The 19,074-nt window shown below is 37.5% G+C and overlaps 1 long non-coding RNA gene across 2 annotated transcripts in view; it reads left to right on the plus strand.

The window, feature by feature from the left end:
• Positions 1-18,189, plus strand: part of LOC121657260 — a 19,132-nt gene extending 943 nt beyond the window's left edge. The window contains exons 2-3 of one of the 2 annotated variants that reach the window (XR_006013540.1): positions 14,218-14,308; positions 14,951-18,189. This is a non-coding gene — a long non-coding RNA (uncharacterized LOC121657260). The remainder of the gene's footprint in view (positions 1-14,217; positions 14,309-14,950) is intronic. The other variant, XR_006013539.1, reaches the window with a different exon arrangement.
• The last annotated feature ends 885 nt before the right edge of the window (positions 18,190-19,074 follow it).

A 19,074-nucleotide genomic window follows, 5' to 3' on the forward strand; every position in this document is an offset into this window, starting at 1 on the left:
GCCACATCCACAGCCCCTGCCACAAACCCCTTCCCAAACCCCTTCCCGCCCTTCCCCGCCACATCCACAGCCCCTGCCGCAGCCCCTTCCCAGCCCCTGCCACATCCTCAGCCCCTTCTCATACCCCTTCCTGCCTTTCCCCTGCCACATCCCCAGCCCCTTCCACAGCCTCTTCAGAAACCCCTTCCCCAGTCCTGTCCCCCATCCCCATCCTCAACCCCTTCCCTTTCCCTAGTAAATGCGCACAATTCCCTCTCTTAAGTTAGCTTGGTTGCTTTTTGTCGCTCGTTAAGAAACGTATGTGAGAAGTTTACCTTCTTTGATTCAAAGTAATATTGTAATTATAGTGAGTCTAAATAGATCTGTGGCCACAGAAATCTGTTATAGGTATTTTTTTGTGTATGTGTCAGAGAGGTCGAGGAATAACCCAAAGATAACCCTAGGTCCTGGATTTTTGACTAATTTAGATTCAAGGTCGAAAAACTGGTTTAGTAAATCTATGTGGAAAAATAACTCACATTAGAGAAAAGCAATCAAGGAAATAAACTGGAAAACAATTAATGCTGCAGGAAAATTTAGAGTGACTGCAAAAAGCCAATCACATATGAGTTTGTGATGTGTTACTGAAAAAAGCAAAACCCCAATTTAAAGCCAAGCCTTGTCCCTGTCAGTGTGTGTATTAACATGTATGTCATCCGACAAACACATAGGTGCTGTCAACTCTACCTCATGCTACTAAGTCAAAATCTATGGGAAGAGAAAGCTACCCATGTGTCCTAAAGGAAACTGCACCCATCCCTTCCTTTGCAGCCAATAAATCCACCTGTGTAATGCTGTGTGAGATGAATATGAATTAAGCTGCAAAGTCAAGAACCTGAACAGTAGAAGTCAAAATACCAAAGCTAGGTTTACATGTGGACCTTGTGTATATGCCATGTATCTGCTTTAATTACCTGGTTACATGATAACATTCTACGGGAGCCCTCTTCCCAAGGAGCATTTACTACACAGTTGTGGTTTTTCCTTGTTTCCCAACAGCTCTGTACTTTGTTTATTATATTCAAGTCTACTCTGAAGATGACACTGATTGTGCCATAATCAAATCTCTCCTGATGGGATAGAGTTTTTAAAGTCCTTGCTAGGAGTTCTAGAGACAAACGGGACTCTCAGCCTTCACTGCTTCTTGATAGTTGTTTATTAAGTCTTACCAGAGTCACTAGCGTGATCCAGACATAGCACAAAACAAGGAATGCAGGAGAAAGCCAAATTATCAAGATTAAACAGCCTTTTTAAAGGTAAATCAACCTATGGTTACTAAAAACATACATTATTTTTACTTTTCTACCAATTATTCAGTAACACAGCCAGGAACTGCAGAATTCTTTGTCCAATCATCCCAAACTACTTTTACTGCAGAATATGGAGTAGTAGAAGAAGAAGGTTTGGAGAACAACAATCCTCCATTTTGATGTTTTTTGCTTTTATCTATTTACTACATTAACAAACCCAAAACCTCCAAATTTTTCACCCTGTGACAATCTTACATAGTAGTCTATCACCTAATTCACACCAGTTTAGTTTCTAGTTCTTTTCCAATAGTAGGCAGTTTTTTCCACGGACAGAGGTCAAAAGCTGTGGGGGCGTGAAACCCCTCAAAACAGGCAGAGAAATATCCTCTGCACTCTGGGTTCCCACATGAAGACAAAAGGATTTGTCTTCTCACATGCATTTCTCTGAGGTTTGTCACTGCCAGATTGAAGTGTTTCACAAGCACTGATGAACTTTATCTTCAGGGTGTGATGTCCATTACACAGGAACTGAGCAGAGATGGAAAAATTTAAACCTAAGGTGCTTATTGATTTGAGTGCCCTAACTGAGATCACTAGGATTTGGGGTTTTTTTCTAGAATACCTAACATTTCAACAGTTTTGTCACCTAGGCAGGAAGCCCCAATATCACAGTACTAGCCTTACCCTCACCCTTTTTTTGGAGTAGGCTTTTACTTCTTTCCCTCTCTGTTGTGTCACTTGCTTTCCCTTTATCAACCCTTGTCAGGTCCCACACTTTCTTGATTAGCCTTGGAGCCATTGAGAACCCTTCAAAAATGGTAATTTCTGGTTTTGGCCTACCAGCAGGTAGTTTCTCCAAGTCAATATATCTGCTGCATGACACTGTCACTGTATCACTCCTGCTTCTGCCCCCAGCATCTGTGGGCTCTGCAAGCTTTCCTAGTCCAGCACTTAAGAGGAGAGATGGAAATCAAAAATGTGTTCTATGTAAACACTCTTGGGAATACTTACACAATAAAAAGCTTCCTTTTTTTTCATGCAGAATCAGGTTTCACTCAGGAGTATAATCTTGTTGATTTTAAATTGCTTTTAAAATGAACAGTACAACAGTATTAGGGCTCATTTCCCTGGTTCAGGTCACAGAGGTGCTGAAGCCTTGAAATATTTACAAGAAGTTATCTGGGTTTAGGCAAGGTACCGTTTTCTACCTTCTGCCCCTCTGTCAAAAAACCATTAAATTAGATGCAAAATAAAGGTGGATATGCTCTAAGCAATGTGAATCAAGGTTTACAGTCAAATATGTCAGATTTTCAGAGAGTCTTACTTCACTGACTCTATTTTAGGATTGTACTAGTGCAATAGCCACTGTAATACCATGTTATTTTAGTGACTGAAATATCAATGAAACTGAAAGAAAATCATGACTCATGACTTAGAAGTAGCTGTTTTGGAAGAGAGAGTGTTAGTGAATTATACAAGCTCAAGGTCAGCCCCTGTGGTTTGGATCTGGAAGGAGCCACAGGAGATGATCTAGTCCATTTGCTGGAAAATATTTGTCAAACCTTTTCTTCAACAACTCCAATGATGAAGACCCCAAAACTTCTGCAGACAAACTGCTTTAATGCTTTGCTCTCTAGGATCAGAAAAGAAATTCCGTCATTATCCTACTAGTCAAGCATCCTCATATGAAGTATGATTTTGCAGCAGCATGACACTGGGCTTGTTCAGCTTGTGATCATATTCAGGACAGATATTGGCCTCATTTTGTATCTGTGAAGTGATTTAGTCAGACTATTGAATTTTGTCTTTCTTTTTACCAACATTTACTTCAGTTTGTTTTGATGAGTTTGAATTCTTTTACTAAGCTACAGTTGTTCAGTACCACTTATGGTATGCATTCTCCCCTTTCTATTACTGGTGAGAGTATTAAATCATATTAGACCTATGGCAGATCACTTCATTCAACTTTGATTCAATTCATCCTTCCATAAAAATTGTAATCACTGAAAAATAGCTTTTGACTGTGTTTTCTAACCAGTTCCTACTCTATAATAGATTAACATACAATATTTCATTAGCTTTATATGAAACAGTCATAAAAGATAAATGTTCAAGAAATATCAAAGGAATATTTCCTCACTAAGAGGTATTGCAAGAAAATGGCTAAATACAGGGGGGGAGCAACAACCATCAGAGTGCTTAGAATTAGATGAAATACATTTTTGAGATTTTATTTTTCCAATTTATAAAATATTCAAAAAGGAATATAGTGCTATTTTATGGTGACTGCACTTGCTCACATCAGTAAGGACTTTCAGTGAGTCCACCTTCCTAAGAAAAATTACAAAGCACAAATATTTACTGAATCTGTGCATTTGATTCATGTGCCCACTCATCCTTTCAGACAAATAAACTTTACACTTCAGATCATGATGATTGTTCTTTTGTTCTGTCTTTCCATCTGAGTATTTAATTGCACATCTTAAAAAAAATTTTTTTTCTGTTGCCTTTGTTTGCTGGTGAGTTGTCAGTGCTCTCATTTATTACAGAAAAATATTTTTAACGTGTGAAAGAAACCGTTCTTCTATCACTTAGATATTTTGTTTGCTTTTGGAGTAGTGGCAAGTCTTGTTCTCTAGCAAATATCAGAATGGGAATTTCTGTTCCCTAGTTCACCTAATATTCCTGTACACCTAAATATAGAGCTCTACTAGCAGTAACTGGGTATGTTTACATTGCTAAAACAGTAAGATGATTTGAAGTACTTTTTTCCATCTTCATAAGCACTAACAGCAGGTGAGAACTAAGCAACTTTGGTTACTGTGATATACACTGACCTGCTTCCTCCACTGTTTATGATTTACAGGAGAGAGAATGTCTTCCAGCAAAGCATTGGTTTTACTTTGCACGTCTGATATTAGATAATCCAGGCATTGCAGCTTGATAAAAGACACAGTAGCCTCTGAGATCTTGATTTGGGCTTCAGACGCTTGCTCCCTGACAACTGTCTGTCAAATCTCATTGGTTGTGTTCTGATACAGGAGTCATGCTGGAAACAAATACCGGGATGTTGTTAGCAGGTGGCAAACCTGAGACATCCCCTGCCAAAGTAGAAGAGACCCAGAATGGACGAAGGTGGGACAATACTTGGAAAAGGCATCATATGCACTCGCCTGAAGCTAACACTTCTTCAACCATCTGCTTTTGTCCACAGAGAGAAGCATAGTCTTAATCTCATTAAAGGGAACTAAGGGTTCCTAAGTGCCAAGTAATTATTTCACAGCAAATTCACAACATATTCTGAGTTGGAAGAGGCCCACAAGGATCATCAAGTCCAACTCCTAAGTAAACGGCCTGTATGGGTATTGAACCCATAGCCTGGGTGTTATTAGCACCATGCTCTGACCAACTGAGCTAATCTCATCTCCCTGACCTAATTTCATTTGTTCAGTTACAGCTCAGTAAAATTTTTGTATCATGTAATTTCAAGCCTGTGGTCCATGACTAAGTCAATTTCATACACTTCTATAACTATAAACTGCCTTGACCCACTTTTCTGCTTCCAGAGAATATAACAAAATCATGTAAGGTGTGTAGCTTGTCCCATGTAAGGCATTTGAAGCATTTTATTAATCAGCTTTAACTCATTTTATCCAGGGTGAATTGTTACAAGGTTTTTTATGTTAAATCACTGAAGTCAACATACATCTTTTGCTATTCTCTGACTTGCTAGAACTTTCAGCTAGAGATAAGAACATTAGAAGCTATTGATCTATTAAAAGATTCCTGTGCAATCTTAGCTGTTGTTCAAATTATGTTTGTATCAATTAATTTCAGTGGATATTCTTTGACACCTTTTTTTAGAGCTACCTCTTTATATTAATGTTGTGAGTTGTCTTAATTCTTTCATCCAAAACTGGATGACACAAGACAAAGAGAACAGTGAGGAAAGGAGGCTGGACCTTCCATACAGTGTCAGAGACAAGTCAGTTGGCGCTATCCTTGTGTGGTGCATCAAAAGTTACCACTGGAAAATTCCTCCCGTTAAAGAAAAGTTTTAATTTAAGAGAGGCCTTGATCTGTGCAATTTTTCTTGATCTTTGGAATTTTTCTTTAATGGATTCCACGTTTCTTAAATTGTGGATCATTTTCTTTTCCTCAGATGGGAGACAGGGTTAGAGGTAATCCTCTTTCTCTGCAGCTAGTTTCCGGTACTACATTAGGAAATGCTCAATGCTTCCTAACTCTTACCATCACTGCTTCAGTGATGAATATAACATTGCCATTCCATTTCATCTAATTTTTCCAGGGAAAATTTACTCTAGTGAGAACTTTGAGGTCAGAACCATAATGATAACACTTCCAGGGGAAAAAAACCCCAAATCAAACCAAAACCGACAAGAACAAACAAACCAACAATTCATTTCCAAGTGTCCATTTCTAGAAGAATTTTTTAAAAATCACCTGCTGAAAGCATGCACTTTGTAAAAAAATTCCTGTAACCAGATCTACATCTCATTGTATGTCTATCAGCCAGCAGTACTACCTCCATCTAGTGTAGGACTTATTAAGATGAGAGTTCAAAATTATTTTGTGTTATCACTTGGTAGATGAAGAAAGTCTACATTGTCTTTCTCTTTCAAAGTGTTACAATTCCTAAGCTAATCTTAATTTAGAAGATTTGAGGAGGGAGTAGGGAAGAATGTAAATGAAGTGGAAGCTTTTTGCATATTTTTTCTTCACTGGAGAATCATGGCCGAAGTCTAAGGGTAGAGAAGGTGGCAGCATGGAAGAAAATGAAAGTAATATGCAGCAAAAAAACAGTGTAATAACCTCTCCAGTTCATAATGATAAACCTTGGGAGAACTGTATTGTTCCATCAAGTTGGCAGCCTGTGAGAAGGAAGCTTATTTCCCTGCTTGCTTGACACAAAGCAGAGGCTGTGATAATCATATACACCAGCCTACTCCTGTGGTGTGGGATCGCAGTAATGGGGGTCTTGATCTATCACAAGGTGACTGAGAGTTTTCAGTTGTTACCATAGGAACATATGCAAGTTTTACTGATCACAGTATTTTTCTAAAAGGTCTGCATTCTCAAAACATTAAATTATAGTGCTGGTTAATTCATTCATTTATAAAATGTGTATAGAAGGCAAGGGTGACATTGCAACTAGTTCTTTGGGACAGATAAGGAACAGTATTTGTTATTTATATTCCAGACACTGGACACAATGTGTTTTACATGTTCTCATGACTTTGAAGTCATTGCTAGTGAGTTGCCAAGAGGGTCTCCAAAGAGATTGTGGAAGGTCAGCTTTTTGGCTTTCATCTGTTCCCTTGCTGAAATTACCCATGTACAAAATGAGGGAGGTGTTGCATCTGGTTTTATATAGGTGTTTAGTGCTTTTAAATAGCTTGTCCCTCTCAGCTTGCTGAGTGCGGCTGATTTGAGATAATTCACCTAGATTTTAAAGCAGAAATTAAGAGAATGGAAATCTGCTCTCTGAAACCACTGTTGGAATTTTAAGAACATGCATATCCAACACTTCCTTCCAAAATCCTGCACTTCAGTTCTCCCTTAGGTTTTTCATATGCACTTTGGATACAGCTTACACCTCATAATTTCAGCTGGCTAAAAGGCAGCAATCTAATGAAAGCTATTCAGTTTCTTTTGGACTGTGGCAGGAGATAATAAAAACAAATAGATGATTTCTCGGGCATCCTACCCATCTTTAACTCTTACATTAGGAGGGATTTAATGATGAGTGCCTATTTCCATTGCCAGGAGAGGATGCTTATACTTAGGTAGATGCTTGACTTGAGAACAACTGTGATTAGGTGAGAAAATCTCATTCTGCAAAACATATTCACATATCCTAAATTATAAACTCTCTAAGTTAATGAGCCTTAATCTTAAATGTAGCTTTCTGGCTGACTATAGTATTTATCATTATAAAAATTATAAAGTGACTGTAGAATTAAACTGAGACAAAATACTATTAATAATACTCAGTCCAAAATTAGCCTGAGAAAAAATTTCTTTGCTCCCCTGCAGACACACTGGTACATGTCTGCTGCTGCTTTAAAAGAACCAGAGCCCTAAAACGAAAGAAAACAAAAAACACACTCCAACTTACAAATATCTCTCAAAATGTTTGCATTTGCATGGATTATGAGAGCTAGGCACCAGAAAAATTTGTTTCAAATATCTCCAGTCATTTTTTTCAGAGTATAGCCTCCAATCCACAGAGACCTTTATTTCCACTTTGTAGACATATAAGATAAAGGCATGTGAAAACAATTTTTCATTGAAAACTGCACAGTGGATATGCATGAAGCAGAATTTGCTTTATTTCAGAGTTTCACAGCCCAAATGCAGCTGTAATTTGCATCATTTACAATTTTGCCATAAACTGACTTGGGGCATCTGTCTGCATTATAGCCAGACCAGGGAAAAGATAAGTAGGAAAAATGGAAAACTTCTAACATAATTGATTTCCACCAAATAGCACTGTCGCTGGCTGTTATAACAATTAGTTTATCAATTTAATGTTGATTATGGCTTTCCCAAAGAGGATTAGGAAAGCTTGCAAACATCCAGTGAACAGCAACGCAGAAGAATCTGGCAGGGTTGCCACTAGAGCTGATACAGTATCTAATACATATATTTACTTTTCTTTAAGATATTTTCAGACATGTTAAGCAAAACTCTGGCTTTGCAACATAACTCTCCTTTGACGAATTTTATTTCACTATGCTCTGGCTAATTTTATCCTCTGGAGGTGTAAATTTGGGCTTTGAAAAATCTATTTCCTTCAAGCTCGTACTTCAAGTGATAACAGATGCTAAAGAGAGAGTAAAAAAAAACCCAAAAGATTAATCTCTCGAGAGTGTTGAGACAGCAATAAACATAGTGTCTAAAGTTAATAAACACATTTTCAAATTCCTTCATAACAAAATAGCTTCAAGAGCTCAGGGGAGAATGCAGTCATAAGATAGGAGAAATCCACTGATAAAGAGACAGGAACTTTTGTAACAGATCATTGAAATTAAATTGATATCTTAGAAGGGACTTTTTAAAATGCTTGACTTGCATAACCTACAAATTTAGCTACAGAAAAGTGCATGTGCCTTTCTAATCATCTATTTATCTATTTTACATTGTATCCTACAATGCATTTTATTTCCATTGATTAATTCAGTGCTGCATATATCAAAAAACAGGGTGTCAACCATCTCATTTCAATAATAGAGTTTACAAATATGATTCGCCAGTAAGATAATTCATGAAATCTCTGCATCTGCTTAGGAATAATATTTGCGTAAACTGAAAGTGATACTAATAAAATTAAGCATGAGTATTCCAGAGCAGCACATAGTGGGATTGTTTTAATTTCAACTAACCAGTCCTCCTTAAAAAACCCAACACCACCATAAGGAAACTCATTCTATCCTAGGTACATTTTCCCTTTCAGATAAAGACAGATAGTAAAGAGGTTTTGCTGAATTTCCTGTAATTTAAGCGTCCTCATTTTAATGTTTCCCATTTAGTTAGGAGATACACACCTTCAGAGAGAAATTCCAATTTACTCTAGATCACCCCCCCAGTCTCTTGTACCTCTTTGTATTGACCATACAGAAAATTTATAGAAAATCTTCCCGTACCTGTGATCCTTTCTTTGGGTAACTGAGGTAGATGTCTGCTTTGACACAAGCTACATTTTACCTTTTGCAGCTTTGATCTTAAGTCTTTTACAAAATATGCATATCCAAATGGAAAAAGCCACTATAAACCAATACATAGAGTGCGAAAGGGTGGGGAGGTAAATACATATCACTGCATACAGGCAAAGTACTTGCATATAGTGTATAGTCTATATTTGTAGTGTATAGAGAAAATATATATTCTCATTTTAGTGTATATATATATATACATATGTATGCACACACTAAGTATATTCAGTCTCTAAATATCTATATATACTTTTGGTATACAAAATATGTCTATCAATGTACCTCTATCAGTGTGTATACTATATAGATATATATATGTATGTGTGTATATATACATATATATATATACAAAGCCAAAAGAGAAACAAACGTAAATATTTGAGAAAAATGAAAATATTTGTTAAAACAAAAAATGTTTGTCCAGGAGATCTCTAAGTTCTCTTCCTGTGGTTGCTAGTGTACTGGCACAATAATATAAAGATAGTGAACTGATGTCTCAGTTCCTCCTTTTTTTGCCATTCTAAGATTAAAATGGAAGAAGGAAGAGCAGCCTCCCACTTCCTGCCTGATTCTGGGAATATAGATCAGAAACAGCTGACAGGGAGATTTATCCAGAACAGCAAACACAACCAGTCCATGAAATTAATTATTTTAATATATTTTAAATCCTTGAAGTATTTTGAATACCTTCTTCCAAGAAACATATACATCTTCCTCTTCATAGACCAACTGAGTTACTACAAAATATGTACTGTTTTGAAGCCTTTTTTTCCAAGAGGTGTTGAGGTCTGTGGTGCTACAAAGCTGTTTCCCCAGCTGCTCGCCTGGGAGCTGTCTCTGGCCACTCGTCTCAGTGGACCTGCCCGCTGTGCCAGTGGGCATGATCGCTGTTGGAAGCCATCACATGAATGGTCAAACAAATAAGATCCACATGCTGGGGATCTCATGGTGGCAACCAGCAGTTCAAGGCATGGGCTGGAAGCAGTACCTACTTTGGGCAAATGTGTCACCTGGCTCAGCCCAGTTTCTACTGTGTTAGCAGAGGATGCACTTGTGCTCTGGTTTTTGTTGCCCTGTCCTATGGGAGGTTATTGTTGGCTGAACCAGACAGTTAAGAGTCACAGTCAGAAGTGATTTTGGCAGCCCCGGCAGGATCCAGCTGGGTTTGCAGTCCAAAAAGCCTGACTGATTTTGTCTCAGGTGAAAACAACTCCCACTTGTACGTGGTGACAGACACAAGACTAAGAGTATTATATACTTCTTGTATGGCAAAAAAGTAATGAATAGCACACATGAGTAGAGGTGAACAAAACATTATGATCTTGGAACAATTGTTAAGGATCAAGATTTGTGTTTAGAGAGTATTTATTAGGTCATACCTCATGATTGAACTGTTGTTCAGTTGCAGTACCTTTAGATCTCTAAAACTTAAATAGATCTGGCTCAGTACTAAAATCGGGATCTAGGCATAGTAGTTGAAACTTTCAGAAAAGCTTAGACATTCATATGGTGTAGTTTCGGCCTCAGCAAAACCAACTTAAATAATTGTAAGGTTAATTAGTCTTCAAGTTTTATAATCTAAATGATCCATTTGTTGAAATTTGGAAGAATTACCCTATATTCATTTCAGAGAAAAATGTTTTTAGTGGTTGGGATAAGACCATAATTCTGTTTGTTGTGGCTGTTGCTCTGGTCCTACATTTGTCTAAGTTTTGTCAGCAGCATACTTAGAAAGGCAGTGCATACAACTCTGTTTTGCATACACATGCAGTGACACTGGTTTCATGTTTTGTTATCTAAAAATTTGCTTCACATACCCAAGATCCTCCAGCAGAGATGAGTGGATGGGGATTGAGGAGGAGTGGTGTATCTTGAGGTGCCATGAATTCTCACACCTGTATTTATGGCATACTGAGGGTACAGCTGGAGCATTCAGGAGGTGCCTTGAAAGGTCCCAATGAGAACACAGGGAGGCATATAAAGATATGATTATTTACACTTAGTTTTTGCATATACAGTGTGGGATTCAGGGTAGAATTAAAAAATATGTAACACATCTTTTGATATGATCTGAACAACTTATATATGCAGAGCTAAGGTCATTGTCAATGTAACCTCTTTGAATGTTACATAGGATAAATTCATTAAATTTTTTTAGAGGCTTATACATTTTTACTTCAGCCTTTTAAACAGGAAATCATAGTCCTCTCTGATGTTCTGATAGATAGAATACTTAAATGCTGACATTGTGCTGCTTATTAGATCTAAGTGTTAGAATATTAAAAAAAAATCAAATGGAAAATATTAGTGGATTTGTAATTATGCCTTCAGAATGATGAGAATTACGAGTTTTCTGGTTTAGAGAGCAAATGTTGTTTCAAAGCCACTTCTCTTAAGAGATCCTGAACATAAACCATCAGCATTAGGAAATTCCCATACTATGTTTTAACCAGAGTACAAAAAAGGGAAGAAAATTCTATTTTGTGCTAGTGACCTTTTTGTTCTCTTATAATACCTCTAAGCTATTTCCCACAATATATTTCTTTTTGCTAAGTCTGTATGTTGACATGGAACTTACTATTTTAGATGAGCATGTTACTTCTGGAAAAATTCATTGGTCCCAGTCAAAGGATCTTATATTATTCTTTCTCAAAGAAAAACAATGTGTTGGCTTTCATTTTTATTAGACATTTATGTCAAAGCTGCAGGTTACTTCATTAGTTCAGTAATTTAAGATATGTCAACTTCCTTTTCTAACACAGGTGTTTAAACTACACTTGGTAACAGTTTATATTCAGAACATACTTCAAGGTTGCTACTCACGTTATTATATTCTGTATTCTCAGACTTTCTTGTAAAATCTATGGCCTGAAGTTGTGAAATCAGAGTGTATTTTGTTCTACATGTGGAGCTAGGTAGACTCCCTCTGGTGGTAAATTCCAACCTCAACTGTACAGGGATTACCATTTCTCTGTATTGATCAAATAGCTACAGTGGCAGAGAACTATGTGCATCAAAATTTACTGTGAAAGTAACGTGACTGGAGCCTGTCTTTGGCCTTCTTACAAAGTGGGTTACAAAAGTCACAAAGATGCACTACAGAAAAATGTAATAAAATCCGTGCACCTCTTAGACAGGTGAAAAATACATCTCGCGTTGTCCATCCAAGAAGATGAGGAATATACAAATGGAAAAAGGAGTTAGAGATGACTTGCAATATTGAGAAATACAAATCTACTGGATCAAGCCATTGCATTGTACTGAACCAAAACCCTAAGTAGTTTTTGTCTTTAGAAACATAATTTCCCTTTATAGCTGTGAAATTACCATAATACGCATTTTCAAATACACATCTGCTTCCCAGAATAGCTATCTGAAACTGGTGGGAAGTTGTTGTCTCATCCATCTACCACAACAGGGAGTCAAGAAGCTGTATCAAAAAGGAATAGCCAATGCTTCACAGCCAAAATGCCAAGATGATATAAAGGTGATAGCACAGGTCTTGGTCAGTCCTTCAAATGTGATTTAGTTGATGAAACAGATTCGGGCTTAATAACTTTGCACTTATGAAAAAGGATTAAATTCTTAAATTAAAGAACTTGAAAATTGTTTGCCAGAATTTAAAAAAATGTATCAATCAGGAAGCAAATATGAAATACACAGAGCAAAACAAGAACTAACCAGTAAGAAAACAAAACATCATCCGCAAAATAGGTGACTTTCATTATGGGGTTATTAACAGCAGCATTTTCATAAGGCATGAGAAAAAGATTTTTTTTTACTTAATGTTTAGGCCCCAGGCCAAGAATCTTGTGTGTCTGCAGAGGATAGCAAGAAAGATGTAGACTAACTTAAAGTACTTCAAGGAACAGCAACAAAAAGGATAAAAAATTAAATAACATGATCTCTGAGGAAAATCTGAGAAAGAAATGAAGGATGTGATATTAATCTAATATATGAGATGTTTTAAAGAATGGTGTAAAGAAAAGCAGTGGTGAGCAATCTTGCATCTCCCTCATAATGTGGCAAGAAGTAAAGTTTAATTTGCATATGGGAAAGTTTTGGGCAGATAATAAGAAAACTTTCTAATATGTGCGGTGTTGATGATATATGAACCAACTCTTTCAAGAGACACTGCACAGTATTTTGAACAATGTTTTTCATGAGTAGTCTCTGTATATGTGGCCTTAGAATAGGGAACAGATTGGGTGACTTCCTTCATTCTAGGTGGCAAGGTACCATCTCTTAATACTAGACCTACATAACTTCTGCTGGGTATGCTCGGTTTTAGACTGTAGCTATAAATGCAAGAGCAAGCACTGATTTTCTCTCATTACATTGGAGATACCCACATTTTATGGATTGTTGAAAAGTGCTTATCAAGAGACACAGAATTAAACTGTCATCTTTTCTTGCCTCAGAGTTTTCATGAGAAAGGTGACTATTTGGTAATGCTTGTAAAACTTACTTGTTGTGTTTGGCATCTTCTGCCGCTGAATGGTACCAGGGAGTCTGGATCTGTTGTTTTTCCTCCTTCACCCACACTTCACATATTTTTTCAGTTTTATTTATATCTGAAAAAGAAGCTGCAGGGGATTTTTTTTAAAGGGAAGCATCCAACAGAAACAAGTGTTCCAGTTCACGTGAAGCAAATAGTAATCCTGAAACATAAACCAAAATCACTTAGATCATTCTGTCACAATATAAATCCTGTACAGTATTTTCTTAAGAATTCTTTAAAAAATGATTTTGTCTCTCACATTTGTTCTACATGATCAGTTACTTTTGTCAGTTAGGTATCTGTCTCTGATAACATTCTGCCTTATCATGGGATTGTAGGAGATGGAGTTGGAATGGACCTCAAGAAACTTCTGGTTCATGGCACTGCCTTATGTTCATCTGTCTCCTATCTGACAATATGCACAGGTCAATTTTTAAAACTTAAAATTTTTTGGTTTTCATTCTATTTATTGAAGCAAACTGATGTGAAAATTTAAAGACAGAGGGAAAAGTCCTTAACAGCACCTGGGACAATATGATGATCCTCCCCCCCTGCCTTCCAACATTTTGCTCTGTTAAATGTGCATTTTGTTTTCCTTTCACTCTTTATACTATTTTACAGATTATTTTCCTAGAATTGTTGTTTTCTAGCTTCATCTTTCCTTTGCCCTTATTTTCTGTTATCTTCACAGATGATGGTGCAAAGAGAACTCAGTGAAATGACTTGCTATAGAACAGCCATCAGAAGTAGAGCATCTTTTCACTGAAGAAAATGGAAATGCAGTAAGCACAGAAATTATGCTTGTAATTGTTGATAATCATCTCGATACATTCCCAGTCCATTTTTCCCTACTCTGATTGAATTTATGTTGTGGTCTGCACATGCTGTGTATCACAATGAGTACAGTGACTACAGTGAGTACACAATGAGTGTCCAGTGTTGCATCCAAGCATCTCATTCCCTCCATCACTTCTTTGGAAGATACTTGTGGTTTCCTCTGGACATCAGATTCCCTTCTCTACTCTTTCAGGATGGATCTGATGCCAGTAGCATGACTGAAATCCGGGCCGAAAGTGATGGCTGACCTCCCACCCATCTACTTATGGGAATCTGATGAGTTAGAAAATTCTAGGGAAAAATCCAGCCTGTTTCTTAGAAGGTTCTTATATGCAATGTAAACCTGAAGGCAGGAAATAACTCTGCAAAACAGAATAGTTTGTAAAATTAATGAAAAATACCTGGAGAATAGAATCATAACATTCTACACTCCATGATGATGCAATACGGGCCACCCATGATTTATCAAAACTGTTTCGTTATGCTAAATTTGGATTTCAAGAATATAAATTTTTACAGAGTTTTGTGCAATCAATTTTGAACCCCCTTTGTGATTCTTTTTTCCCTCCTTTCTTCTGATCTTTCAGTAACTGTCACTATATCTGCATTATTCTGCAGCCAGTGCCATTGTCAAGTTTGGGACCAGCTGGAAAAAACAATAACATCTTCTGCTACAGCTGGGCTGCTCTCCATTCAAGTACTGCTCTGGAATGGATACCAAATGCTACCAGCTGGATTGTGAAACTCCAGTTTATAAATCATGATTAAAATGAAAAAGAACTAAAAATGTTTGTGCACAAAGAGGGAATGTTAAGCACTGGGTTTTTAATAATGTAACTCATTAGGCTTGAAACTTTTTGTGTCATCTTATACTGTATTTGCAACAAAAAGAATTAAAAAAGTTGAAGAACCTGTTGAATTTCTGAATGCCTGATAGCAAAGACCCCTTTGCCCTGAAAATATGTAAGAAGAGAGAGCTTAATGCACGTACAGTGTCTTATAATGTGACTTTTGTTTGTATAAATGGAAGAACTATGATGATTTGCAGTTTTTGCTGTTAACTGAGCAATTGTTTGGGTGGCAACTGTCCATTTCAGTGTGGAATCTGGGAAATACCCACAAAATATTGGGTGTTATGCTAGGTACATTTCTCTTCTGTGGCAAGAAAAGTGAGCTGCAGCAACAGGAAACTCCAATAGTACGAGAAAGAAAGCAGATAGCTCCTTGAAGATGACAAATCAAAAAAAAAAAAAAAGCATTTCCATGTTTAAAAAATTCACAGGAATTCCATTTATGTGCAGGGGCTCTCATTTGTTTGAGAGCTGTTAGCCAGCTTTGATGCTGGAAGAGGATTCTCACCAGCCTTATATGTCTTCACAGCATACATTCCAGAAGGTCTATTGATGTATGAGCTGAAACAGAGATGAAGAGAAGTACTGGAGTCTAAAGCTTCATTGATGAAACTAATAAGCTTGCTCACCAGAAAGCAGCTAGAAATAGAATTTTTAATGAGTTTTTCTCTAAGAAGCACTATGAGTTGACATGGACTGAACTTCAGGACATTTACACCAGCAGTGCCTGTGAATCAGTATTTAGTTTGTTGATATTAAAGTTCAGTTTGGAAACCAGTGCCATCATTTTCTCATTGGGCACCATGGGAAAAAAGGTAAACTTTATATGTTTTATGTTGTGCAAATAGTAAAAATCTCAAAGACTTCCTTAATTGATGGCCTAAAGGCTATGAAGAAAACTGTTACATTCTAATTCCCAGAGTAATGGGAAGTCCAAAAACTAATGTCAGATTTGGGTTTCATGAGCTGATTTTCCCGAGCCATATTATATCAATTTGAATTTGTTTTCCCAGCTCCTTGAGCATGATATCTCTTTGCATGACCTTAAGTGTTATGAAATACAGAAGGGACTCAGTAGGAACCTATAGGCTCAGTTCTGCCACATCCACCACGTGGCGCCTGTGGGAACCCTTTCTTAAACTGGCTGCATCCCAGCTCAGTGGGGAACTCAAAAGTTCTTGGATGGCTCTACTAGTATTGAAGATTGTCTCCTTTTGCTCTTGTAAACCCATTAAAAGGTGTTATTGTTTAACAGCATCCCAAGTGCCTGGGAGTAAGTGTTGCAAAGACTGGGGGCATACACAACATTTTTCTTACCTTGTTTGCCTTTGCTTTCTGTGTCTGTATCCAGGACTCTTAGTACTCTATAGTCTTTTTTTCTTTTTTTCATCAGAGAGAATCCTAAATCATTCTCCTACCCTTTGATTTGTAAAAGTACTACAGCGGTGAATATTTTGCTCTCATTTAATTTATGAGGAAAAATTCTTGGTCTGCATTTTGCTCTATTAATTTTTTTATCTCAAAGCAAGAGGTCAGGCAAGCACATGTAAAACATATTGTTGCTCTATAAAATACAAAGAGAAAAGAGTAACAAATGGAGAAGATCTGATTAGCTAAAATGAAATAATGCATTGCTTTCCTGTGAAAATAACAGTGGGCACTGTCTGAATATCAATTAGGAGAAATAAAGCAAAAATAAAAAATTACAGTATAGCTGGAACAAAGGGATATTTGCCACAGGAGTACTCAGAGTCTACTGAACGAATATACATTCCAATCCTCAGCAACTATGTGCACTAAGACTTAGTGACTTTCTGCAGGTAAACCCATTAACAAAAGAAATCCATGCTTACTACCTACAGCATATTTTTTTATAAGAATAGATCTCGTAACTGTCCCATCTGTGCAATGTGTGCTATGGATTAAAAAAAAAAGCAGTGCATTCATGCTGGTTTATGGCACATGGCTTGAAAGCAGCGCATTTGTCATGTCACTAGATGGTCACCTGCCAAAATTTGCCCACATCATCTTATCTGCTTATGTGTCAACAATATACTTATCCCGGTTGTCTAGAGTTCAATGAAATCAGTCAAGTTTCCAGGGAGTATGGCACAGTTTGTATGCTATGAGAAGACTGAAAGGGAATTTGGGTGCAGTGGAAGGAGGTGAATGTTTAATTTAAAACTTTTTAAGATATTCAAGCCTCCAAGCCTTTTAATGTCAACAAAATACTCTAATTACTTAAACAAAAGGACCTGCAGATAAGAGAAGAACTCAGTCACTGGGCAGCATCTAAAACATGGAGCTGCCTAATAAGGTTAATACTTTTATATGTGTTCCATCTTATTCTGTATAAATATATGTGGTAATGTTGTTTGTCACAAAACTAATGAACCTGTTAAAACTCAGGAAAACCGTCTGGTACATGGAATTTCACAGACATATTTAGTAAGGCCTGTACATTCCAGTAATGAGAAACTCAGGCTGGTGCACTAAAATGCTCCTGAAATGCTATCCGAAAAAACCCTCAACACTATTTTTCTGCTGGACCAGGCTGATAAATGCCATGATGCATCATGCAAGGACAAGCAGTATTTGGAACATCTCTGGGAGAAGTCCTGGTGGTCTCCCCTTCCACTCTGGGCAAACACAGGCAAGGTCTGCAAGGTGCCTATGGTGTCTGGAGACCACCGACATGCTGGATAGTGCTCTGGACAGATTCAGCAGAGAGCAGTTGAGTTGGGTCAGTGTAAACACCTGCACTCTGTCTGACCTGCTAACTTCTGAAGAGGAATTTCTCCTAATTGGTTTGTATAAGGAAAACTAATGCTAGGCGAGGGGGGGGAAAAGCACATATTGGTCAGATAGCGGGTAAGAACCTCAGTCTGACCCAGCTGTGTCTTGTCTGTGACAAAGAAAAGTGAAATGAATTGCAAGGTCATTGCACCCAGCCTGTATCAGACTGTCTTTCATGCTCAATAAATGATGTGTGATTACAGCAAGCAGCTACCTCTGAGGGAGTATATTTTGGCAAAACCTCTCCCCTCTCTCCTTAACACTGGTACTATGGCTTTGTGCCATGGTATCCTCCTACCTGTCAAAATACTTCAGTCTGAATGCACTGACTGCTACCGAGTGAGGAGTAACCCTGGTGGAAGGCAGCCACTGCAGGAATGCTCACAGTGAAGTGAAGTCGCTGGGCAGAGAGGTCGCTCCACCCATTCTCACAGGGGTCATTCTGCTATCTTTAGGACGTCCTTCTCAAACACAGGGAGTGGTGGTTTAGGAACTAACAGGTTATTTTGTCCAGGTCTCTGGTTCATGGAGAATGCAGCAAAGTGATTGTCTCTTTTACCTATTTTTCCATTTTTCCCTCTCCAAAATCACTCAGTCAAGGTGTGGAGGGCATTGTTTATTTGTTTTGGCTCTCTTCTTTTTGGTTATGTTTTAGTTTGGGTTTTTTTCATAGGGGGGTGATTTTTTGTTATGTTTTGCTTTGGGTTTTTTGTACCTAAGGGTTGTTTTTTCTCACTGCTTTCCCTCAAAAGCTCAACACTGAAATTTGTTTCTTTTATGGGTAGAGTAAACTGAAGACAGATTTTGTTTGCTTCCATTTACTAAACCTCTCTTGTTAAAAATGACTGATGATTGTTTATCCTTTCTTTTGTGCTTTGAACAGATATCAAATCTCAGACTTTGAGAAAGGAATATAGAAGGATCATGGATTTATCATCATTCATCATGCACTTCATTGTGCATGCGTGTGCCTGCACTGCAAACTGAGACTGCAGATAAATTCATTTGTCTCTTTGCAGTGAGCTGTAATTAGAATTCTGACTGGCTGGAAAGTGACTATTCAT

Source organism: Corvus kubaryi, unplaced genomic scaffold (genome assembly GCF_017639235.1).
Source record: "Corvus kubaryi isolate FWS band 111438036 unplaced genomic scaffold, C.kubaryi_AGA036_p1.0 split1-37296, whole genome shotgun sequence".
Classification (NCBI taxonomy): domain Eukaryota; kingdom Metazoa; phylum Chordata; class Aves; order Passeriformes; family Corvidae; genus Corvus; species Corvus kubaryi.